At 43.2% G+C, this 26,900-nt stretch overlaps 1 protein-coding gene across 14 annotated transcripts in view; it reads left to right on the top strand.

Moving 5' to 3' along the window:
* TBL1XR1 (TBL1X/Y related 1) overlaps positions 1–26,900 on the top strand; it is a 269,891-nt gene that overhangs the window by 65,386 nt on the left and 177,605 nt on the right. Inside the window, exon 1 of one of the 14 annotated variants that reach the window (XM_053306075.1) lies at positions 19,291–19,313. The exons of 11 other annotated variants lie outside the window; for them this stretch is intronic. The gene's annotated coding sequence lies outside the window, so the exon portion shown is untranslated. 2 more of the 14 variants (XM_053306074.1, XM_053306080.1) reach the window with 2 other exon arrangements.

Raw genomic sequence — 26,900 nt, 5'->3', positions numbered from 1 at the left:
TGACCACATCCCTGCTCCGGAATGGAACTTCTCAGGCTTGGAGACCTGGGCCAATTTGAACTGGGCCAATTTGAGGTGACAAGAGATGATGTCTTGGAAAACTGAAAATTAAGAAATTGCCCAGGGCCAGATGGCATCTGCCCAAGAGTTCTCAAATGGGAAATTGCTGATCTCCTAGCAAAAATATGTAACATGGCCTGTGCCTACAGTCAGGCTCTGTACCAGAGGACTGGACAGTATCCAATGTAACTCCAGTTTTCAAATAGGGATCCAGGGGGATATGGGAAATTACAGGCTAAACTGTAAACTTTGAGTAAACTTAGCAGTCCTGGGTAAGGGGACAAGTACATGTGTAGATTGCTAACTGGTTGAAGAACAGGAAACAGAGGGTAGGTATAAATGGAGAGTTTTCACAATGGAGGGAAGTAAGAAGTGGCATCCCTTGGGGATTTGTACTGGGACCAGTACTCTTTAACTGGTTCAAATATGATCTATAAGTTGGGGTATATGACAAATATATGACAAATATTTATATACGTTACACTTAAGCAAATTTGCAGATGTCACTAAACTATTTAGGGTAATGATGTCCAAAACAGATTGTGAAGAGGTCCAAAAGGATCTCTCCAAACTGGGTGAGTGGGCAACAAAATGGCAAATGCGGTTCAAGTGTAACGTGATGCATATTGGGGCAAAAAAACCCAACTTCACATATACACTGATGTGGTCTGAGCTGTTGGTGACTGACCAGGAGAGAGATCTTGGAGTTGTGGTGGACAGTTCATTGAGTGTCAACTAATTGCACGGCAGCTGTGAAAAAAGCCCATTCCATGCCTCTGAGTACCAGTTGCAACTCTTAGGAAGGGGATTGAATTAGGAAGGGGATTGAAAAAAATGTTAATATTAATTCCCTTATACAGATCTATGATGCGTCCATATTTGGAGTACTGCATACAGTTCTGGCCACCATATCTTAAGAAGAACATTGTAGAACTGGACAAGGTGCTGAAGAGGGCAACCAAGATGATCAGGGGCCAGGAGCATCTTCCTTATGAGGCAAGGCTACAGCATCTGGGGTTTTTTAGTTTCGAAAAGAGGCAGCTACTAGGAGACATGGCAGAGGTGTATATAGGAGTAGAGACTAGAGAAATTCCCCCTCCCCCACAGAGCCAGACAGTTGGTCCATCTAGCTGAGTATTGTCTGCACTGGTTGGCAGTGGCTCTCCAAGGTTTCAGGAAGTCCCCTCCCTGCCCTACCTGGAGATGCTGCCAGGGACCTTCTGCTGGGAAAGCATATGCTTTCCTATATATACCTGTAGTATTGAGAGAACTATATAGTGACTAAAAGGGTACACTCTGGACAAGTGCCCTGCACAAATCTCTCCTACACATTTGCTCAGCAGCCTCAGGCAAGTCACCATCTCAGCCTCAGGGTGTCCCCCTGCCCACTGATAAGACGATAATACTGAACATTCTTGTAGGGTTGTGAAGAATTAGTGACGGGTTTAATTAGAGTTCAGGATCCATCGTCTTGAATGCGGTGGCCAGTTGAAGAAAAAAACTTCCAAGTAGGCACACTTGGAATCATGCACAGCAGCTGGCCAGATACAGAGGCAAACATAATGTCTCCACTAATCTAGACATTTTATCACTTGCAGAGGGAGAAAGTAAAGTTCACCTCTGCATCTGACTGGATGCTAATGACAAGGGGTTACCTGCATCCCATGATAATTTTTTACGATTTGCCACATCATCCCCATTCTCTAATGCAACTGCAAAAGCAGCAGCTGGTGATTACGAGTCACCTTAGAATGAGTCACGGGTGACATTTTGATTCCTGTGGAATTCTGCAGGATGGTTATTCAATTGTTTGGAAAATGGACTCAAAAAGTGTTCTTAGAAGAATGTGCCATACATATGCACATTCAGTTTCAAAATCCAACTCCACATCCTATTAAATAAAATATATAGCACCATCTTGGTGCATGGTGCTGCTAGCAGAAGAAACAGCATTTCTTCTGCACATTGCTTGGATTGAATGGAAGGATGGATTTAAATGTGTTCTTTTAACTCTCTGTGTTGCTTCTCTGTGGAATTGCTCACAAGTAAGATGTTTACAGTTGAGACACATCTTCATACATTCCTCTTGTGAGAAAACAGCTGACTCAAGATGTCTTCTACATACTGCCTTCCTTGCCTGTGTATGTATAACTACATTCAACGGCTGAAGAGTTCCCAGTGAAAAGTTGCTACAAGAGTGTTTTGGTTGATTTTGATAAGCATTCAATCTTTATTGCTGGGGAGCTTGAAGTTTGCAGATATGTTGAAGAATGATTTTGTTATTTTACTTTTAGATTCATTTTTATCATTTTTAAAACATTTATTAAAACATTTCTATACCACCCAAAACACACGTCTCTGGGCGGTTTACAACAGAATAAAAACAAAGTAAAACATTCGTTAAGACAAAAATGGGGGCGGGGGGGAGACATACATTACAACAATTTAAAACCTGAGGAAGCTTGCTGCACATGTGTTGAACAATTGAAGACCCATTTGGGTCACTTTTTACTTTAACAATCCTATATGTATGTCTGTTTTTCATTGGGAGTATTTTTTAAAGATATATGTTTTATTTTTCACAGATAAACTAATACGTATCATTAGGAAAGGAAAGGAAAGGGTATGCCATCGAGTTGGTGTTGACTCCTGGCGACCGCAGAGCCATGTGGTTTTCTTGGTAGAATACAGGAGTGGTTATCTATCTATCTATCTATCTATCTATCTATCTATCTATCTATCTATCTATCTATCTATCAGATTTGTACAATTGCCTTCTCCCACTCAGTATGAGATGATGCCTATCGGCACCTTCCTATATCGCTGCTGCCCAGTATAGAAGTTGCCCATATTCTGGGAAACACACCAGTGGGGATTTGAACCAACAGCCTCCTGCTCTCTAGCATGTATCATTAGACAGCAACAGAAATACTATTTGTTAGTCAAAAAAGGGAGGGAAGCACAATCACGTCAGCTATATTAAATTACACCAAATGAAAGTTTGCGTATTATCTTGTTGTTCCAGAAATTGATAAATCATCATCTCTTTGTCTACCTTCCAGCATTCGAACAGAATTAGTCAATTTAACCATAACTACAAGATCCCACATTTTGACCTCAGTTCTCAGCCTGTCGGCCAAGATCAACACTATCTATGTGGTCAATCTGTTACCAGTTTAATTTGAGTATTTTCACAAGTTTGATGAAAGTCGTTAAATTAGTCATCTGGAAAACTAGCCATATGTATTGATTGTATTTAGTCATTTGTAGCTTGAATATAGATTTATTTTCACATATTTGCTTTTGTTTGTGTGTTTTGTTTTATTTTAAATTGAGGTTTCAGTTTGCCATTTACCTTTGGTGCTTTACAGAAGCAGAAGACAGTTCCCTGCCTCTAGGAGATTGCAATTTAAATTTAGCAATGATCAGGGGGAAGACTGAAGAAAAGGGAGAAAGACAACTGTTGAATGCCATTTGTACTTATGCTTCACTTTGGATGGGATGAGGAATAACAATAGGTTAATCCAAAAGGCCTAACAGAGGGGTGCTTTTGAAGAAAGCTGGGAGAAGAAAACTGTTCTGGAAGGGCATTCCTTTAAGGTGCTGGGGTGGGGAGGCATCTTGAACCAGGACCCAGGGGAACCAGACCTGGTGCCTTACCACGAATAGTTTGTCTCCCCTCCAAACCCAGATAACTACGTTACAGTGCAAGGGTGCCACCTAGGGAGCAGTAATTGTCAGCTGATCCCAGAGGCCCATCCCAGCTCAGCAAAACTGTAACCTCACAAGCCAACTTGTCAGTCTGAACGTCTCAGCACAAACAGTAGCCGCAGATGCTCTTTCCTGGCACTCTGCTCTTCTTAGCGATGCCCCTGCCTTGCCTCGACCATGCCCTTGTCTCAGGATGCAAGACCCAAGAAGAGACCCATGCTAAGGCCTGACTTCAAGAAAGATTGCAAACGGAGAGCAAGCAAAGCTAGCCAGTCTATGAGCACAAGTTCAGTGCATGACTCACAGATTCCCACAGGAAGTTTTCACAATACACAAAAATATGGAAGTAGCCCTGCTTCATTTCCAAAAGCAAAAACCTAGTATGAAGAGAGGTGCTGTAATTTAAACAGCCCACAGTGCTTTTAAGACACTTGCATAGTATGTGGTGGGGCGCAGGGGTGTGTGGGGAGAGAGTACCTATCTGGCGGCCCTCAAAACAATTCCATTTAGGACTTCTGGTCAGTTCGAAACGCTTGATGGAAAGGGCAAATGCAGAAGCTAAGAGTACACTGTGCATCCTTTACTCAGCGTTCGTCTTTCCATATTATTTCAAAATTTCAGTTCTCTTTTACTGCAAACAAGAAATGCTATTACCCAAGTAATTAGGAAACCTAAAAAACCCTGCAATTTTACATGATGCAAGTAAGACACACAACCATGACGGCAGCATTTACAGCATGGAAATCTGCGCACACACAGAGTATTCAGAGTCCTTTAAAAACAAAGATCCATATATGGCTCAAAAGAACAAGCATGCAAAAAATAAAAAAGGCTTTCATAATGTTAAGAACAGTGTTTATACTGGGCCATACTGCGTGTATTTAATTAGGGATGTGCACGAACCTGTTTGGAAGCCCTTTTACCGGCCTCCAAACAGGTTCGAACACGGGGTGGTTCAGAGGCTTGAAGGTGGGGGTGGGGACAACTTTAAGGGTGGGGGAGGGTGTACTTATCCCTCCCTCCGCTTCTCCCCCCCACCCCACTGGGGCTGGGTTTGTAAAGGGGTGGCAGTATACCTCCCTGCTGCCCTGTTCCCTCCTTGGCCGGAAGTGCCAGGTGCATGTGTGCATGCACACATGGCACTTCCGGCCAAGGAAGGAACGGGGTGGCAGGGAGGTATGCTGCCACCCCAACGGAGTCTTTACAAGTCCAGTGCTGGTGGGGGGTAAAGCAGAGGGAGGAGTAAGTTAAACTCCCCCCCCCCTTAAAGTTGTCCCACCCTGCCTTTGAACTGGCTTCTGCCGTTTCCGGGCACATCCCAATATTTTATCCTCTCCCAGAACCAATGCTAACATAAATTAGTAGTGGTGTGCATGGTCTGGAATTCCTGCGGTCCGGCATGGGGGGGAGTTTCTCTTTAAGGGGGTGGTGGTAGTACTTATCCCCCCCGCCGCGCTTCCCCCTCTGGTGCTGGCGCTTTTCAAAACGTTCTTGGGGCGGCAGAGTTCCACCCTGCCGCCCCTGCCCCCGTCGTTGTCCTTTTTAGCTTGAAAGTAGGCAGAGCTGGTGGCGCGCGCCAGCAACGGAGACGAGCGCGCGCGCCATGAAGGGTGCATGCGCGCCACCAGCTCTGCCTACTTTCAAGCTAACAAGGACAATGACGGGGGCAGGGGCGGCAGGGAGGAACTCTGCTGCCCCAAGAATGTTTTGAAAAGCGCCAGCGCCGGAGGGGGAAGAGCGGCGGGGGGGGGAGTACTACCACCCCCCTTAAAGAGAAATCCCCCCCGCCCTACCGAACCGCGGGAATTCCGGACCAGTCCGGAGGCCTTGTCAATGGCCTCCGAATCGAACAATGCACACCACTATAAATTAGTAATCCCTGCATGGATTATCATCTATGGGGGACGAATTCTACCACTGAACCACCAATGCTATGGGGGAGGAAGCCATAGCTAAGTCGTAGAGCTTCTGCTTACTTGTAGAAGGTCCCACGTTCAATCCCCGGCATCTCCAGGTAGGGCTGAGAAAAATTCCTGCCTGGAACTCAGGAGAACTGCCAGATAGACCAGTCGTCTGACTCAGTAGATGCCAGCTTCCTATGTAAGGATGGTGTTGCTGGCCATGCATGTGCGTGCTGATGGCATGTGGGACTTGCTGGGTTGTGTGCCGCCCCAAAAGAAAGCTGGAAGGGGCGGTGGAGAGCAGGTAAGCACTGACTCTCCTTTTTCTTAAAGTTCCCATTCTAAAAGTGCTTGAACCGCTCTTCGAACCGCAGTTTGGGCACATCCCTATTCCTTTATTTCTAACTACCTTAGCATCATGATCCTATTTGTGTTTTCTCAGTTATAGGCCTCATTCTGTTCAGTTGGGCTTACTCTCAGGTAAGAGGGCAGAGGACTGCAGTCTAAAAAGACAATCCATAAAGATTACTGCAAGACATTTTTAATATTATAACAACTATAAATGGTCAGATTATGGAGGAAATCTTCAACCATGAAAAGTAAAAGACTTGTTTATTCCAATGGTATTTGGCTCATGGTTGACTGATTTTCTCCATAGGAATTCTTACTGTGCTCTCCCAAGTTGCACCACCACTAGCGGAAGAGGGGCCTCCCAAAAACATGTAGCACAAGAGCCTGATTCAAACATAATGCTGTACGAGTGTACCGATGTCTCTACGCTTGTATACGTGAATGGCTGTACCTGTGTTCATTTAGAAAGTGGACCCTGGCCTTTCAATTGCATGGCACAGATAGGAGTTGTACATCCGTACCTGCATTCAACATAACGTGTGAATGACTATATCTGTGTACAGATCTGTACCTGTGTACATTGTACACTCGTATGAGTGTTGGGCATAACATGTGAATGGATCTAAGGTGTTGTCTGCTTACAAATGGGCTTGCACAACAGAACAGAGGTGAATTTCTGCACTCAAGGACCATGTGCCACATTCTTGTGCTAGCACAAGACTTAGTCTGAGAGGAGAGCTGGTCCTGTGGAAGCAAGACCCTTTATTAAGCAGGGTCTGCCCTGGTTTGCATTTGAATGGGAGACAGCATGTGAGCACTATAAGATATTCCCCTTAGGGGATGGGGCCACTCTGTGAAGAGCATCTGCATGCTTGCATGCAGCAAGTTCCTCCCTGGCATCTCCAAGATAGGGCTGAGAGGGACTCCTGCCTGTAACCTTGGAGAAGCCACTGCCAGTCTGTGTAGACAATACTGAGCTATATGGACTAATGGTCTAACTCAGTAGAAGGCAACTTCCTATGTTACATCATGTGTAGCAATTTGAACTTTTTCCTTAACATCAGCTCTGCTGTTTCAAAAAGCAAGCACTGTGTGTTTAGTTTTGTAGGACTTTTCAGTCAATGGCCTCGTTCAAACAGGACATGGAGCCCTGTCCTGATACACTCCAGCTTCAGATCCCCGTCAGTGTTCTCTCTAATTTTTTTCATCTGTGTGCAGAATGAGTTTTGTTCTGGGCAGCAGTATCAAGACTGTGTGTACACACGTGCATTCAGAATGGGGCCTTCCTGATTCAAACTGAGAGGACAAATTAGCTGAGCGGACATTAAAAAAACTTGTGAGCGCGTGCATGTGCGCACGCCTTAGAGGGAGCACTGATCTTGGTTTATTTTAGAATATCTATCTATCTATCTATCTATCTATCTATCTATCTATCTATCTATCTATCTATCAAATGTATACACCACACTAAACTTTCATCTCTGGGCGGCATACAACCAAAGGTAATAAAGAGATCAAGGTACAATAGAAGAATAACTGCAATGAGTGCTATCAAATAACATAGGGAAAAAACTTTAATACACGAATAGACAATTTTGAAAATTACAATATGAATTGCAAATAGATAATATCTAGATGAACAGTAAAATGTATTTTAGAATAAGCCAGGGTCTCCCAGTTTGGATTGAGCAAGAGGTTCTGCCTTGTTTTAAGCTGGGATCAAAAGTAGATAATATGGTTTTTCGAGAAAATCTTGAAAACCTTCCATAACAATTTTTCATAAGAACATCTTACTATGCAAATTTCCCCAATGCCTTAGATTGTGATCTAATTCAGCATATTATTTGGTCCATAAATCAAATTTAAAAACCCACAAATATACTAAGAAGCACACCTTATTAATTTTATTTGCTATATAAACATGTCAAGTTTTTTCAAGTAGCCAAGCAGTTGAACTGAAACATTTGACTTGGGAGTGAGGAGGAGGGGATTCAGTGAAAGCTTGTAATGTGGTTTAAAAGTTAAATTTGCTTGGAAATTATTTATATTGGAATACTTGTAAATATCATAACTTGGAAACTTAACAGCATTTAAAATATTAACATGCTGCTTGTTAGCGTGTCTAGAGCTACATTAAGGTCGTTCAAATGGCCATTTTACCTGGCACTGGGGAAGGCTGGCGGGGAAGTGGGTTTCTACCTGCCTCGCTGCAGAAGATCTGAAGGCTTCTTCTTAACTCTGCCACTTGTGCACCCACACGGGGGCTGGGATGGTGAGTGGCAGAGCTGTTTTGCGGGGGAGGAAGTCCTCCAGAATCCCACAATGCTCTTTGCAAGGCGCATGATGCAATGGGGGATTTCCCTGCTTCCAGGAGCTCCTTGCACTGGACTCTATGGGACATTCAGGGTACAGGCAGCCTGAGTGTCCACATAACTTGGGGGCGGGGGGGGGAGGTAGAAGGGCATGCACATGCTCTTCTCCCTTACTTAGCCCAGGTCGAAAACCTGGACTACCAGCTTTTCTGGGAGGAGCACCAGGATTGGTCCCGATCCTGGCGCTCCACACGACCAGGTCTAGCTGGGTAGACCTGGTCATGTGAATGATTTTATGGTCTGCTAATTTACTTGTATGACTTCAGCGCTGTGATATGGGGAAGAAAACTCTTAGTTTGTGTTTTGGAAAACTGTTCATCCTGAATCAATGGAAGTAGAATCATTCCATGCCCGGGCGTAGGGAATGTTGTACGAAGACAGGATTCCGTACTGGTTCATGTTGCATCTGAGCCGGACCACTATCTCCGTAGCAGCCATTATATTGACGAAAGCAAAGCTGCAATGATTTGGTGAAGACATAGTGAATATCTTTTTCTGCTGTTCTGTTTTTATTTGATACAAGGAGGAGGGGAGGTCTGTGGCTCAATGCAGAGCAGCTTCAGAGTTCCCTTTTTATAGCTATTTTTATTTTCCCCACTATATGTGCCATATGTTCATGAAAGTAGCATTCTCTACTTGGATGCCTTGGATTTCACGCTGGAGATGTACCTGGATACCAGGGATGGGTAAGGTTAAGACATGTTACCATGATAGGTCTTTGTCCACCCCCCACCCCCCGGCACAGTAGTACAGAATGCAAGGAAAAACCCAGCACCTTATTCTAGCTGTTGTTGAACTACAATTCCCAACACGCTGAACCCACAATTCATTGTGACTGGGGATGATAAGATTTGTAGTTGAACAACTGGAGTGCCAAAGGTTGCCTGCCCTGGATCTATGCTGTAGCTTAGTGGTCATCAATTTTCACATTTTTATTAATTTTTGTTGCTTGCCATTGATTGAAGAGAGCCAGCGTGGTGCAGAAGTTAGAGTGCTGGACTAGGACCGGAGAGACCCCAGTTCAAATCCCCGTTCAGCCATGATACTAGCTGGGTGACTCTGGGCCAGTCACTTCTCTCTCAGCCTAACCTACTTCAGAGGGTTGTTGTGAGGAGAAACTTAAGTATGTAGTACACTGCTCTGGGCTCCTTGGAGGAAGAGTGGGATATAACATGTAAAATAAAATTTTAAAAAATGATAGTGTTGAGCACACCCCGTTCCGGCCAATAGCCATTTTGGAGTCTCCAGTAAAACAGTGGATATAATTAGTAAGTGAGTACCAATAAATGCATTTTCAAATTGGCAAGCTTTCTAGACTTCATAGTTAGATGCTGAAAAACCTAGACAAAGTAATGAGGGTCTAGGTTGCTGCTTTCTGTGGATGGGGAAGCAAGTATCTATGAAGGTCGCGGCCATAGCAGGGGCAGAGGGGAAGGCAGGGTTGAACCCACCTTCCTCCCAGGCAAAGGATGGAGTCCTCTTTGGTATGCTGTCGCATGTCCATACAATCAGTGCTGCTCCCAGCAGTGCACAAATACAGACTGGGGGAAACCTGGCTTGGCGGTAGTACATGTGGAAAGCATCTAGGTGTCTTAGTGGACCACAAGTTGAACATGAGCTAGCTGTATGATGCAGTTGTTAGAAAAGCTACTGTGGTTTGGGGCTGCGTTAAGATAATCTGCCGCTCATAAGAAGTAATTTTTATCCTGCACTTGTCAGACCTCACGTGGGCACTGCGTTTTAAGGATATATTGATAAACTGGAACAGATTCAGAGGAGGGGAACAAAGATGGTTCAAGGTCTGGAAACCAAGTCCTAAGAGGAACTGTTGAAGGGTTAACATTGGTTGCTTCAGGCTTGGTTCCTTTTGTGTGACGATTCATAGTCGGGTTGCTCAGACTGACAGCTGTTGAAGGAGTTGGGTGTGTTTATCCTGGAGAGGGGAAGGCTAAGGGGAGATACGATAACAGTCTTCAGATATCTCCAGGACTGTCGCATAGAAGAGGTGGTCTTTTCTCTATTACTCTGGAACCAATAGGTTGAAATTTCAAGGAAGCAGATTCAGAGTTGGAGGAATTTACTAAGTGAGAGATGGTTTGACAACGGAATAGTCTACCTTTGCTAGCGATTTTCAGAGAGAGGCTAGCTGGCCATCTGCAAGAGGTGCTATATCAGATCCCTACATTGAGCAGGATTACTGCATTAAGAATATAAGAACAGCCCTGCTGGATCAGACCCAAGGCCCATGTAGTCCAGCATCCTGTTTCACACAGTGGCCCACCTGATGCCTCTGGGGAGCCCACAGGCAAGAGGTGAGGGCATCCCCTCTCTCTTGCTGTCGTTCCCCCTGCAACTGGTATTTGGAGGCATCGTGCCTCTGAGGCTGGAGGTGGCCCACAGCCACCAGATTAGTAGCCATTGATAGATAGGCCTGTCTTCCATGAATTTGTCTAAGCCCTTCTTTTAAGCCATCCAAACCATGCTTTGAGATGGATTCCTGTAGAAGACCTCCAAAGCCCTTCCAGTTCTAAAATTCTATGACATTTGTTTTTTGCGGCCGGGGGGCGGGGCGGGATTGTTTAAAAACCAGCAATAAGTCCTGCCTGGCTTTCCCCTCTCCCCGAGTAGGCTTCTTATACTTGCATTGTAATATCATGTTTTGGTGCATTATGTTTTACATCATGTTTTGGAGCCAGCGTGGTGTAGTGGTTAGAGTGCTGGACTAGGACCAGGGAGACCCGAGTTCAAATCCCCATTCAGCCATGAAACTAGCTGGGTGACTCTGGGCCAGTCACTTCTCTCTCAGCCTAACCTACTTCACAGGGTTGTTGTGGAAGAGAAACTCAAGTATGTAGTACACCGCTCTGGGCTCCTTGGAGCAAGAGCGGGATATAAATGTAATAATAATAATAATAATCATCATCATCATCATCATCTCTGTATATTTGAAGTACTGGGTTTCTCCTGAATAGCACTTTTTAATGATATGGCACACAGCCTTTCTTGGCGAAAAGGATTTTCTCTCAGGGACTCTAATGAGGAGTTTTTCAATACCTCATCTCCAAAGTGTGTGTGTGTGTTTAACCAAGTGTCCAGCAAGTGGTAGGTGTTGTGACATGGACATGATCATTATGCTTCATGTTCTTTCAGCATTGTTTGGAAATTCCCAGGCACTGAACTGAATAAAAGCTATCCTGGCAGCATTGTGATGGAGCCAGAGTAGCGATTTAGTCCTGGCTGGCTCTCTGTGGAGTGATTCAGCCCCACTTTGCTGGGGGAATTGCTTCATGCCTCATTTTGACTGATACAGTGAAAAAGGTTGACCTTGCAATACTCTAATTTCCAACATGCCTGTTTGGTTAAAAATTATATAACCAACCATACGTTGGGGCAGCTGTCTGAAAGCACAGGAAAGGCTGCACTTCGCAGCCTTCCAAAGCTAGTTGGAAATGTGGGTATGTGACAGGCTGCTTGCTTGCAGCGGGTGATTCTGGAGGGATTGTTGGAAGCAGGGCTGCGTGCAACCTGTGCCTAAATCTAAACTTCCTGCATGAAGATGACCCACATTCTCAGATGAGAAGCAGCTAAACTTTGTGACCTGTATAAATTATGCAGCAAATGAAATGACATTACTTTCAACTGTTGCATCATTCATTCTGCTTCTGCCACTTATGGGGAAGGGCAAGATGCCCTGTATTTGGCTGCTGGTTTGGGACCTTTAAGTGGCTTGAATCCTAACCTAAGGCCATGCACCACCTCTTCTCTACCCCCCCCATCATCTGGGTCCCCTTTTAGCAGCAATGATGAAGAATGCCCCATGTTTTACTCTGAGCACGATTGAGGCACTTCTCCTTGGGCAGTGTTCTCTCTAATGTTTTTTCGTCTGTGTGTGGAATGAGTTTTGTTCTGGGTGGCAAGGCACTGTGTACACACGGGCAGTCAGAGCGGGACCTTCCTGATTAAATGTGAATGGGATCTAAAATTGACTGAGTGGACATAAAAAACGCGTGGCACACACCTGCCAGCAGTGACACTGGCGGAGAAAAGTTATTCACTTCCTTCCTGGCTGCCTTGCAGCACTACTGAGTTGATGGTCAGAGAGGGTACTGCTGCTCATAGGCATTGCTAGTCCATGTGATATGGGGAACCAGTAGGGGCCTGGCTGCCCCCATTCCTTTGGTTCCTTTGTGTGGTTACGCATAGTCGAGTTGCTCAGATCGAATATCACCCCTCGCTCCTGGACTGCCGCGTTAGTGTACTGCTGTTAGAGGAGCCCCACCTCTCTGCATTTGGCCTTCCTAAAGGGAGGAGAGAAACAAGCTTTATAGGGTGACCAATTTGAAATGGCCTCATCTTAACTCGACAGGCACTACTGTGCCTATATAATCCCATGTTGCAGTTTAGGCTTAAGGATGAGGTCCTAAATCTGAAAGCCCTATAGGACATGGAAGCCTCGTTTTGCAAACTTGCTCGACCTGCACCCCTGACTTCTGAGGTTTTAGCAGGTATTGCCCACACACTTCAAAGCATGCGTACCTTGGCATGACTGAATTATGTGGCTCTGCCCTACACACTGTGCTGTTTCTAAGCAGTGCTCTCTACCAGCAGTGGCTCTGCCTCCATGCTTCATTCACCCTCCATCGGATTTGTTTGAGTCACTACTGGCTTGTCTTGTCTGGTAGCAAGTCAGAGCTGGGCCTTCTCCATAGTTGCCCCTGGGTTTTAGAAACAACTCCTTACTAGAATAAGAGCTGCATTTCTGACAGCTTTTAGAAAAACCTTGACTTGCTTATTCAACCATCTTTTTTAGTTAAAAATATACACACACACCACCAACTGTTTAAATGTGCTAACCGTTCGTTCTTTTTCAAAAATCCCGTGGATGTGTTTTTATTATGGAAACCACCTTGAGACATTTGTTGTAGGAGGGATACAGACATGCAAAACTTTGCCTCACATTCTCTCCAGTACACTGTTGCTTGGGGCAGCTTACAATCAGTAAGACAGATATGCTACAAAACAATATATAATTAATAAAATTAGTAGAAATTAATTAAAAACAAGCCTCAGTTACAAACAAATTTAAAATTACACGTTAAAACCCATCAGAGATAAGCTGCCGATAAAATATTAAAATCTTTAAAGAGGTGAGTCTTCAGAAGTTTCTTAACAACTCTAAGGGAGGAGCATGGCGGAGCTCTTCCGGAAGGGCGGTCCAAAGCCAAGGGGCCACAACCAAAAAGACCCTGTCTCTGAAAATATTTACAGTTTTCAACTGCTCTTCTTAAGAACTTTGGATAAAAGCTAAATAGGATACAGGAAGACTATAAATCGTTAGTAAGTGGGAAAGTTGTAAATCTGTTTAGGCAATTATTGGCTTAGAAGAATTTGCAAAATATGTAATGATTAAGTTAATGCATGTTGTCAGTTTTAGAGGAGGAAGAGGACTAACAAAAGCTGTCCATTGTAAATGGAGGATTGCTGTGTGAAATGTGGTCAGCGTTAAATTGAAAGAGCCAATGCTAAATCAAAAGAGGTGGCAAGGTTCAAAAGAGCCCTAAATCATAAATAAAGCTTTAAGTAGACATGGGGTTTAAAGTTAATTACTTGGTCTACATACTTTAATTGGCTTAATTGGTATCAAATAACACAAATAAAGTTTTGGCTAGTTATGGGTAGATGCCCAATTATAATCAGTGAGGGTGAAGTGTGGCGGAGAATTAAGAGCACATAAGTTTGATGTTATGTTAGTTATATTGAAGAGGGAATGGGAAAAAACTAATATTTTATGAGTAAAAGATTCAGAAAGCATGACTCAGCCTTAATAGAATATGATTAAGGTGTTTAAAACATCAGCATTTCTATACAGAAGATGGAGAACATTTTCTCTCTCGCATGCAAGAGGCAACAAGAGCATTCCTCTCTTATGCATGCAAGCAAGGCAATGAGTATATTGTGGAAAGAATATGTAGGGTTTTGTTGTTGTGTTTGCACTGCCTTTTCAAGTGAAATACAAAGTGCTGGTGGTCATCTATAAAGCCCTGAATAGCTTAGGTCCAGGGTACTTAAGAGAGCTCCTTCTTTGTCATGAACCCTGCCACCTACTAAGATCGTCTGGGGAGGTCCAGTTATTTATTATTATTTATTTATTTAAAATATTTATACCCTGCCCCTCCAGTGCACTACTGCTCGGGGCGGCTCACAACAATAAGATAGACACAGATACAATAAAAGTAATAAAATGAACTTTTTTTTTAAAAAAAAAGTCAGATTAAAACCCACAATTATTAGGTTCAAATTAAAACTGAAAATTATAAAAAGCTAAAGAAACTAAAGAACCTACCAGATATAACAGAACAATAATGGAGCATTAAAAAGCCTCCTTAAAAAGGTGCGGTTATGATAGCCACCAGCTCATATGGTGGTGACTCCGGGCCAGGTCTTCTCTTTGGCCGCCCCAGAGCTTCGGAATGCACTCCCTATAATAATAAATAAGAGCTTCGCCATATCTTTAATTCTTTTAAAAAGACCCTTAAGACACATTGGTTATCTCAGGCTTTTAATTAAAATTAATTTTAAGCTGTTTTTATCCTGTGAAATTATCTTGTTTCACCCTGTGCATTGTTTTTAATTGTTTTTATTCTGTGAAAGTGTTTTTTAAAATATTGTAATTTAGATAGTGTACACTGCCTAGAGATGTATAAAGGAAAACCTTGTTAATAGCTGACTCCATACCTGTGGTTTCACGTATTCGCAGTCGAGGAATTGTCACCTGACTTCAGTATATGCAGGGGGAAATCGGCAACTAAGGGTTTAATTTTCGCATATCCACAGGTCGAGGGTGGCTAGAAATGACCTCGGCGTTCATTTCCTGCCGCAATTTTGAGACTGGGAGCCTTGAAATGGGTCCTTTTGCAGAAAAAAGGCAAAAAACATGATTCTTCGGATGATTTGGTTTTTTTTGGCGATTGAGGGGCCCATTGCCGGGCTGCTGGGGACCCGCAGATCATGGTAGGGCACTCCCCCACATTTTTAGGGCAATTTCCCCCTTTTGGGGAACATTTCCCCGACCTCCAGAAATCCCATTGCCTCAATGCCTCCATATTTATGGTTTCTTATCCACGGTAGCAGTGGAGAATGGAACCCCCATGAATACGGTTCTCCTGCATATCAGGCAGTAATCAGATAGATAGATGATAGATAGATACATAAATAAAGCCCCTGTTGCGGTTTATATCGAGGGGAGGTTTAAGTGCTGTTTGCCCATGTTGTAGTTTGTGCTGGAGTTGGGCCAGTGGTTGGAGTCAGTGCTGCTAACCTTTTCATCACTGCTCTGTGAAAAAATATGGCTCCTGTTTGGAAACTAGTTGCCAACCAGGGCTGTGGAATATTTAAAATGACAGTGAGGCTGGGTCAAGAGATTTGCTATCAGGTTGCTCATTTTCTTTAAGTTGTAAAATCCATCCGTAGGCTGACTGTGTTCTTTCTTCCATCCCAGTTGTCCTTAAGAAAACATCATTCAACTCAGGAACAAATATCACACTTCAATTTTATTATTATTCTCAATCAAGTTAGAATATTTTTAAAATACAGTTATCAAATGAAAAATGATTTTAAACTTTTCAGGTCTTGTTTGGTATTCATCTTCTGCAAAAGATAAAAATTGTTTTGGGGGAGGTTTGCACTCTTCTTGAGAATTATTTCCATTGCATAAGCAGGAGTTTTGGTTTTGCGGATAAGTTGTATTCTGTGCAACATGTTGCCTGGGAAAGCAGCAAAAATGGTAATTTGAAAACTTTAGTCAGTTTATAATTTATTGATGGCTGGGATATATTCTCTGTGTGCAGAAGCAGTAGTGGAAGTTCCTTCGTGGATTGATGGAGAGTTGTGACAATGGAATGTCCACTTAATTGGTAGGAAGTGGTGAAAATATTGTTGGATTTTCTGTCCAGTCAGCCAAAGCCTAACTAAACATTTACATGCATGTACTTGTTACTACGAAATTTACATGCATGTACATGCAACTTTCTACAGTTATGCAAAAATAAAAAGTATAGGGAAAAGCATGTACATTGTATAGCAAGAAGGAGGGATTGCCTCCTGTCTCAGAGATTACCCAGAGACCAACCTGGCTGCTGCATTCTGTACAACTTCAGTTTCCGGACTACGTACAAAGGCAGCCTCACATAGAGTGCATTGCAGTAGTCAAGTCTGGAGGTTACCAGCATATGTTCCAAGAAACGGACACAACGGGTGTATTGATGGAGAAAGCACTGATAGAAAGCACCTCTGGCCACTGCCTCCACCTATTCCTCCTCCTCCTCCTCTTCCTCCAGATATTTATATACTGCTTTACAACAAAAGTTCCCAAAGCGGTTTACATAAGAATAAATAGAGAAGAATAAATAAAATGGCTCCCTATTTCCAAAGGGCTCACAATCTAAAAAGAAACACAAGATAGACACCAGCAACTGCCACTGAAAGGATGCTGTTCTGGGGATGGGTAGAGCCAGTTGCTCTCCCTCTGCTCAGTAAAGAAAATCGCCACTTTAAAAAGGTGCCTCTTTGCTCAGTTAGCAGGGTGCTCATTCCAGAGTAAAGGGGCAGTGACAGAGAAGGCCTGTCCCTCCTGGGACACCAGAGAAAGGTGTGGATCCAGTAGTACCCCTAGATTGCGTACCTGTTCTCTCTGGGGAAGTGTGACCCTATCCAGAACTGGAAATTACTTCTGATGCCATTTCTGGCTGCCATTTTGAAGCACAGAGCCATTTTGTGGCTCTTATTTTATTCTTTATTTTTTAAATGTAAATGAAAAAGAGGATTTGAGGGGCATTCCTGGAGACCTGGAGAATAGAGTTCTGTGATTTTCTAGCCTCATTTCTGCTCACTTCCTGCTATTTTGACTTTATTTAAGAGTAAGGAATCTAACCCCTGGATTCCCATAAGGGTAGGCTTTCTTTATTTGCAGTTTCCATATTCGCAATAATTTGCAGGAACGGCACCCCTGCAAATGAAGATGGCCTCCTATATTTTGTTTTGAATGCTGTCTCATTTCACCTTCTTGATACATCAACTGTGGATTTACAGCTGAATTCAGTACTGGAATAGTTTGTGCTGGGAGCTTTTTTGAAAAACACAACACTGTGGGTATGAGCTTTCAACCCCCACAAAACAGCAGCCACAAAGAATTCAGAATCAGCTTTAGTACTTGTATTCCTAGTTTGGAAAGCAGCCTTGAAAACTGCTTACCAAACAAAATGGGTGAAAGAAACCCAAATGAAAAGATGGTATTGATGGAGGGCAGTGGATGAGGAGGAGAATTGGGATCCTTTCCTCCCATACCGTGACTTGATCCCACGGTGAAAACTCTAGCAAAGTATATCATGTGATTCTAGTGCAGAGGTAAACAATCAGTTCCCCTGATGAGAAATGTTTAATAGGCTTCCTGCTGCTTTATTGCCCCCCCACACCCTGACCTCTTGTGGCAATGATCCTGTGTGAAAATGCACATTTGGAGAGCCGAACCCGTGGGAACAGTGTGTTTGTGTCAACTCTACTTATCTATTCCGCCCCCCTGCCCTGTTAGTTACTTTAGTTTTATTTAGAATGTAATTTTAATGCTGTTTTGTTTTGCATGTTTTTGTACACTGCCCAGAGTCTTCGGAGTGGGTGGAATATCAAATGTTTCAAATAAATAAATAAATGTCCCTTCACATTCAATTTACAAAGCAGCTTATAAATTTTAAAAATCTCTTCCAGAAGTATGCAATAAAATGGAGGATGTTTAGAGTTAAACAACTAGTCAACAGCAGATTGTCAAATGGTCTCGTAGGCTAGAGATGAAGCCATGTGTTTGCTTCTTTCTGGAAGGCGTTCAGTGAGTGCAGCTCCCACAAGAAGGCATTCCACATTGGGCCAGTTCAGATGATACTTTCAACCAGGGATGTGCACGCCAAGGTCTGCAGGCCATGTTAGAGGCCTGCAAACCGGTTCGCATGTTGCCCTGTCCGGCGGTCCGACGCCGGTGTGTGTGTGTGTTGCTTTAAGGGTGGTGTGTGTGTGTGTGTGTTGTACTTACCCCTCCCACTGCTTTTCCCCCTCCGGCGCTCCATTTCTAAGTAAAATCTTTGAGGCAGCAGTGTTCCTCCCTGCCGCCCCTGCCCCCTTGTTGAGTGCAAAACGTGGAAGTAATGTCCGCGCATGCTGTGAGGTCAGGAGTGAAGGAACAAAATGAAGAGGCTGGAAGAGTAATGTGAAGAGGATGTAAGTGGGTGCTGGAAAGTGGTGGAGAGAAGGCAAGGGGCCTGGGCTATGCCCTGAGATCTCCAAACTTGCCCTTTTAATCTGTGTAATTAAAGCTAGGAGGCAGGTTCTTTTATAGCTGCATCCCTCATACACACAAGGAAATCTTATATAGAATAATGAAAAGTTTATTCAGAACCAACTCCATTTTCTCCTCCTTCCTTTCCCTTTTCCTTTCTGATTCCCCCACCTCTACAGCAGGCCTGCTCAACTAAGCCCCCCCAGCTGTTTTTGGACTACAACTCCCATAATCCCCAGCCACAGTGGCCCATAGCCAGGGATTATGGGAGTTGTAGTCCAACATCTGCAGGAGGGCCAAAGTTGAGCAGGCCTGCTCTACAGGATCCCCATTGGGACAAACCTCTCAACAACACAAAATGAAATATTACTAGATATAATACAACATAGGTCAGCATGTCGAAGACAAAGATGTCAAAGCTCTCAGTTCTGCCTTGTAACAGAAATGCATCTCAACAGCTGATCATTCTGCAAGACTCTAATATTTTATGTACTTATATCTATGGGAAGGTGCTGTGTTTGAAGCAGGAAATATAACAAAGGAAGCCTGGGAACCATAGAGAGAGGGGAGTGATGGGCCTGCCTCTGTGAAGGGAAGGTACAGTAGCATTCTAAACACATGATTGGAAGAATATACTCTACGCACATTGGTCTGTTCATCTGAATCAGTTTTCCAAGTGGGCATACAAAACCACAGATACACTGAATGGACGTTTAAAAGTATCATCTGAACTGGCCTGTTGTTGGGGCAAATACTAGGAAGGCCCTGCTGCAATAGAAGTCAGTCCAGCTTCACTAATAGATGGAACTCTGACCAGAGCCTGTATGGTAGATCTCCTATCACTTGGCTGTGTTGGGGAGAAGATCGTCTCTGGGATACTCTGGAGTGGAGATTTACCCCATGTGCTTGTCCCATATACAGTTCTGCTGGTTCAGACGATTTGAGGGCCAAACAAGGTATGACACTAAATGTGTCTAGTATGGGGCTTACTTTCTGTTTCAGTGTGCTATGTAGGCTCCAGTCCAGACCAGGACTGCAGTATGGAGGTAGAGAGTACCATTGCCCACCTGGTTATGGTACTCTCTCCTCATTCAGTCATTCTTCGGAGGCATCCTGTTTTACCACAAAGAAGTTACTTGCCTGTTACTAGAGAGATGTGTGAATGTAGCTAGAGGTAGGCTTACAATCCTTTCACATCTGTACAGTCTAAAATAGCTTTCTCCTGGCCTCTTCCTCATTGAGTAGGTTGTGCTGAGAATGGAGGAGGAACTATTTAGATCTAGCATGGCATCTGTATTGCACCTGCCCCCTGCCCCCAAGGAAATGGAGAGTCTAGAAATGTAGTAGAAATGCTGAAATTATTTTAATTTGAGGATTAGTAACTTTCTCAGCTAGTGCTGTATCGGTGTATGTCACTTCATTATATAGCTGCCAGGAGAGAAACTTAGTTCAAAACAAAGACAACTGCATTGTTTACACATTTTCCCCCTTGGGAGTCTTGCCCCATGGCAAGTATCTCGAAGGATTTCATTATTTCTGCTGCACAGATGTTACTGTTTTTGGCATGGCCTGTTGAAACCAGATTCCTGGAATTCAGCACCCCTGCTGATTTCAAAAACATAAACCTGGCTGGTTTGTGCAGCACAACTTTGGTGGATAATCTCCCAAGTACCCTCTGTAAATAATAACTGGGATGTGATGGGTTTCCTCGGACAAAAGGACACTTTTGATAGGGGTTATAATGCAGTCCTAGATAGAGTTCAGGGAATATCAAGTGTCTACTGAACCTCCACCAAAGTTTTTCCTTCAACCTATCTAGAAATTGTCACTGTTAGTACAATTCACAAAGTGATAGAATTCAAGAAGCCCAGATAATATATCAAGATGCATTGTTAAATTATCCAATACAGATAACTGCAGACACTTGGGTGGATCCATGTTTTGTTATGTTGGTTGCAATTGTGATAATCACTGATTCTTTGACTAATGTATACGAGGGGTGTTTGTGTGTTTCCACTTCATGTAGCACTAGACATCTGTGCTTGGATATGTACCATATTTGAATGTCATGATGACAGAAAATAGAAGAATTTAGCATAGCCAGTCACTAATGTCCCCTCCGAAGAAGGAAATCTGTACATGAGAACTTCCAGTAGAAAGGAGAACAAAGATAGTGTGTGTGACACTTGAATTCTGTGAAACAGCCATTCCAGGGGAAAGGGACAATTTTAACACCATGCGTTGGTAAATTACAATGCATTCTTGGAATTAAAAAGACATGCTTGCTTCTCCCCTGTTGGATTTTTCAGCAGATATTTGGATTCTGAATTATTTTAACTTTTTTTTAATGGAGTGGCACTGAAAATGGCAGAAGCTACAGTTTTTCCATATTTGTATTTTCAGAATTTGTACTTTTTAATAACTGGGTTATGGCTTCCTATTAACTCTAACCCTGTGATTATGCAGAAAGGAAATAGTAATAATATAATTATCAAAAGGAAGAATATTTTATATTGTGGGTCAGCTAACTTAAAAAAAAATCTATTCATTGTCATTCCAGCAGAGGAGAGGCAAAATAAAACAAACAAGAAAATTCACATGCAGGAAACTTTGTTTCCTTCTATGTTAGCACACTGTTAAGGGCGCAAAATCAGCTGACAGCATTCTCCAAAATGGGTGGTTCTGTTGGAGTGCCACTGAATATAAATATTTTATATCTGGTGTTTTCCTATTGTAGTTTGCTTTTCTATTGTTAGCTTTTATTGTATGTTTGTTTTGAAATATTGTAAGCTGGCTTGGAATTTAATGAAAGGTAGGATATAAACTTTAAAAATTCTGAAACACCCTTTTCTGGCTGGAAGACAACTGGAGTGGAACCCAAAACACAATAAAAATGTGGAATAATAATAATGTGGCCATTCATTCATCCATAATTTGTGGAGAGGGGTTTTTGCTATATTTTATTCTGTGTATTGTAGATTTTTTTCCAGACTAATTATGCTCACTTCCATAGTTAACAGCTTGGGTACCCGCATTATTTGTGGGGGTTCTGTTCTCACCCATAGGCACAAATATGGAAACCGCAAATAACAAAACTTTGAGTCAGTGGGAATTAGGTGAGGTTAGGTTAAAAAAAAAAAAGCCAAAAACAAGAGAAGGCAGAAATAAGGGCAGAAATAAGAGAAGAAAAAGACAGTACCTTATTCTTCAGTTCTTGAACAGTGCTCCCCCAAACCCCGAAAATGGCTGTGTGTGTGTGTATAACACACACAAACACAGAGGCAAACCTCACTAACCGCACTTTCAGCACTCACAGTTTTGCATATCCACGGCCAGCGAATAGGCACCTGTGCTCGGCATACACGGAGAAGGGGGGGGAAAGATACTCATGGCCATACTTCTAAAGGGGAATCCAGGAAGGATTCCTCTTTACAAGTAAAGAGCTTAGGTTGGAGGGGGGTGAGGGGAAAGGCGGGGAAATTTAAAAATTGCCGTGGATGTTGGCGGGAGGTGGTGTGATGGTGGTGGAGGCGTTGCATTTTACCTTCTAAAAAAATAGCTGCAGATGACAGCAGAGATGGCAACACCAGTGGGGATTTCATAGAGGCGGCAGCACATTTTGTCTTTTAAAATCACCATGGAGGTGACCACAGCAGTGGGGATTGTGGCGGAGGCAGCAACGGGGACTCCTTCTCCCTCCAGGCCACTCTTCCAACTGACCACATGGGCCAGTCTGCATCCCATTTCGGGCCTCTCTGATCCCGTGTACATATCCTTATGTGCTATGTGGTAACATCACACTATTTGATCTAGAAGTTAGAAGTAAGTGACAAAAGAGTATTGGCTACAGGGTATCATTTTGCTAACTGGAGCAAATGATTCAATATTCTTGTTTTAAAAGTGTACTTTCTACGATGGTGACTACTAGCTATAAAACACTTTTCAGCAAAAGTTCTCAAGACGCTTTACATAGAAAAATAAGTAAAATGGTTCCTTGTCCCAAAAGGGCTCACAATCTAAAAATGAAATACAAGGTAGACACCAGTAACAGCCACTGGAGGGATGTTGTGCTGCAATTGGATAGGAAGAGTTGCTCCCTCCCTGCTAAATATAATAGAGCCACCACTTTAAATGATCCCTCTTTGCTAAGTTAGAGGAGGTGAGCAGGGTATCCTGTAATTCAGTTTTCTCCCCTTGTCTGGGAAAGAAATTCCTGAATGATTTTCTGTCCTCTGTTACGATCAAACAAGTGAGGAACAACTCAGATATTCTGCATCCTTGTATTAGCCATATCACACATTCATGTTTAAACTCCACTTATGATGTGAATTTATTCATTAAATTTTTATCCTGACCTTTTAAATCTCATGGCAGCAATCATGGATCTTCTTCCCCTTCAAAAACAAAGCAAAAAAAACTTCACAACAGTCCTATGAGGTAGGGTTAGCTAGTGGTATCGAGGGCACTCAGTAAGGTTTATGGTTAAGTGTGGATTTGTACCAGGTCTCCCTGGTCTAAGCCTAGCATTCAAAGTGCTAAAGCACCTTGGCCCTGATCACATCTATGCAGTGAGGCATTGTGGTAACCCTATCTTGTGGTGCTGTCATGAAGACTTTCCATATGATTGCTATTCATTAACCTAATGCAGGGCTACTCAACTTTGGTCCTCCAGCTGCTTTTGGGCTACAGCTCCCAGCATCCCCAGAGACAGTGGCCAGTAGTCAAGGATGATAGAAGCTGTAGGCCAACATCTGCAGGAGGGTTGAAGTTGGATAGCCTTGACTTATTAATGGTATTCACACGTGCAGCCTAACTTGGCACTGCCTGCCTGCCTGCCTGACCCAGCTTTTTATGCTGGCTGTTAGCCAAGGGTAAGGGTGCAAGCACTCTCTTAACCCTGGCACAGGGATCATACGTTTGAGATGGGCGCTTAGAGTGCCTGTCGCATGGGGGTATCCCCCAGTGCATCCTGCTTGTCATGTGGTGCATTGTGGGATATGTGGAGACTAGGCTGCTGGGTATCATGTGTCTCATTGGGCTGAGCTCAGTCCAAGGAGACACAGAGATGGGCTCACAGAGCACCCATCTGATGGGGGAATCCCATCATGGGGGAGTTCTGGCCCTAGATCCCTCTGCCCTGTTCCGTGCTTCACAGAGCAGGGCTGCCCGCGTGGAAGCATGAAGCATGCTCCCACCACCTTCACCTTGCTTGTCTGTAGTGAAGGTAAGCTTTACCCTGCCTTCCCCGCCCATCCTGGCAAGCGTGAGCATCGCCTCCATGAGTTCTGCCTGTGGGGTCTATTTTTTTTTTTAAAAAAATATTATTTTCTAATACAGAGATTTATAACCTGTCTTCTCTCCCAGAGGACCCAAGGCAGCTTACAACAATTAAAATGTAACTAATCAGAAGACAGTATTTGGTAAGCTTGTTATAATGTACAAAAAACTACAAAAGCAGCAAAAAAGAAAAAAAATAGATAAAGGTCCATTTAAAAGCAGCTAGTGACAAAACCCAAGATTAGGGAGTTCAGGAGATTAAAAATCTTCTCTTGGATTAAAATCCCATTCAGCCATGAAACTCACTAAGTAACTCTGGGCCAGTCGCTTCTCTTTCAGCCTAACCTACTTCACAGGGTTGTCAGGATCTTAAATACAACCATATACATTGCTCTAGAATCCTTGGAGGAAGAGCAGGATATAAATATAAAAATAAAATAGTTCTAAGTGTGTGCATTTTTATGGAGTTGAAAGTGAATAGTATGGAATTTGTATGCAGTGCTAAGCATGTGTATTTTAACGGGGAGGGCGGGGAGTAGTTGACTTCCTGCCTAGTGTACTGGTCAGTGGATCCTATTAAAGATTCTGAGTCTTGAGACTTCCTGCCTAAATTACTCAACAGAAGTCTTATTGAAATTCGGTAATCCTTTAGAGTAACTCCTGAGTAGGACTATTGAGTAGCTTAGTCTGGACGCCAGCCAGTGATTATAAGTGTACCAGCAAAAGATGTTTTCCAAGTATATATATTGTTGAATGCATGTTGTATTAGCTCTGTGTGTGTGTGTGTGTGTGTGTGTGTGAGAGAGAGAGAGAGAGAGAGAGAGAGAGAGAGTGTTCTTCATCTCCAGATCATGTATTTTTATGTTTTGCTTTCCTAGGATACTTGACGAATCCAAGGTTAGCTGTTTATATTAACTGCAGGTTAAATGAGTTTAGAAAAATAGAATGTCCCTCTTGGTAGCATCTGGTATACCTTCCTACCAATTAGCAGCGGGAACATCCATCACAGAAAAAATAAGGTTGTGTAATCCTGTTTCCGAGGAACTACACTATGGAAACCAGAAAGGAAAGCAAGCAAGGTGAGAATGTGAGGGGGATGAGGCTGTCAAGTTGCCATGGTGACAATATATAGGATGGAACAGCCATCACCCAAGCGATGAACTGCCAATTCGCTTTGGAGGTGTGAGCCTTTGGTGATGAATATTTACTGTATGTGGGCTAATATTTGCTGGAAACATCCTGTAGAATTTGAGTGGCAGGATTGCAATTATATTACCGAACACACAGACACCCGCTACTGACAGCATCACCCCTCCCCCACCACTCAACTACATGTTTGAGCGCAAATGTATTTAAACACGTTCTCCTTTTTAAAAGGAAATATTTTGTTATGGCTTCTGTCACATTCCCTATGTAATTATTGGACCTGAGCACATCCTCCTCCTCATGCAGCTTAAATATTAGCTCTGTTCAGTCTTTAAGATATGCTTACTTGGCAAAGAGGCACCTTTTTAATGTGGTGATTCTCTCTATTTAGCAAGGGGAGACTAACTGGCCCTATCCACCCCCAACACAGTATCCCTCCAGTGACTGTTGCTGGTGTCATGTTTCTTTTAGATTGTGAGCCCTTTGGGATCAGGGCTCCATCTTTATTTATTTATTGTTTCTCTGTGTAAACCGCCCTGAGCCATTTTTGGAAGGGCGTTATAGAAAATGAATAAATAATTAAATAAATAATAAATATTATGAGCAGATACTCTTATAGACAGAGTATCTGCTATCTATCTATGCCCATAGGAAGTGGGGAATATTATTCCCTTTGCCAGTAATAATCATCTTTGGGTGAAACCTGCCTATTTGTAGAGCTCAAAAGGGAGCTGTAATGCAGAACGTCAGTCGAGCCACACTCTTGCAACTTGCAGTGCAGCTTCCTGCAATCACAATAACCCCCACTTCATTATTCTGCAGTGACTAATAGTTTTAAGTACAGCTTCTTTAGTAGAAGTGGCAATTTGAGGGCACTGGGGAAACCTTTTCAGTTGTGCACGTTTTTTGTTTTGAACCCAGTAGCCATGTTTTCTTTCCAGAATTCTAAGGTTTTTGGTAGAGAGGTGTGGGGCCAGATGGCTGGTGTGGGTGGGTGACGGCGTACTCTCCCCTTTGGTAGGTGAGGGTCATTGGTCCATGATGGACCAAATGCTTTGCACATATTTGAGATGCAATTTCAGGGCTCTCCAGTTTGAAGTGCTGAGAGTAGCAAGGCTGGGAGGACAGCTTTCTGAATTCCTGGAGGGCTTCTGCCACGTCGTAAAATGTATGACCTAATGAGAGCTAGCGTGGTGTAGTGGTTAGAGTGCTGGACTAGGACCAGGGAGACCCGAGTTCAAATCCCCATTCAGCCATGAAACTAGCTGGGTGACTCTGGGCCAGTCACTTCTCTCTCAGCCTAACCTACTTCACAGAGTTGTTGTGAAAGAGAAACTTAAGTATGTAGTACACCGCTCTGGGCTCCTTGGAGGTAGAGCGGGATATAAATGTAATAACAATAATAATGATGATGATGATGATGATGTCCGTATATTCAGTAGCGATATAGCAATGGAGTTTGGACTAGACAAGTGTGCTGCATTAATAATGAACAGAGGGAAAATAAGAAAAACAGAAGGAATAGAACTGCCCAATGGAAGCAAGATCAAGAACCTGGAAGAGAAAGAACATTACAAATACTTGGGCATTCTCCAGGCTGATAATATCGCACACACTGAAGTTAAAAGAAAAATTGGACGTGAATACATCAGGAGAGTTAGAAAAATCCTCAAGTCCAAACTCAGTGGCGGGAACACCATACAAGCCATAAACACCTGGGCTATACCTGTTATCAGATACACTGCAGGGATAATAGACTGG

The sequence above is a fragment of the Hemicordylus capensis genome, chromosome 3 (assembly GCF_027244095.1).
Source record: "Hemicordylus capensis ecotype Gifberg chromosome 3, rHemCap1.1.pri, whole genome shotgun sequence".
In the NCBI taxonomy this organism is placed as follows: domain Eukaryota; kingdom Metazoa; phylum Chordata; class Lepidosauria; order Squamata; family Cordylidae; genus Hemicordylus; species Hemicordylus capensis.
The sequence above is the reverse complement of the archived record's forward strand: the minus strand, read 5'-3'. Positions and strand labels throughout refer to the sequence as shown.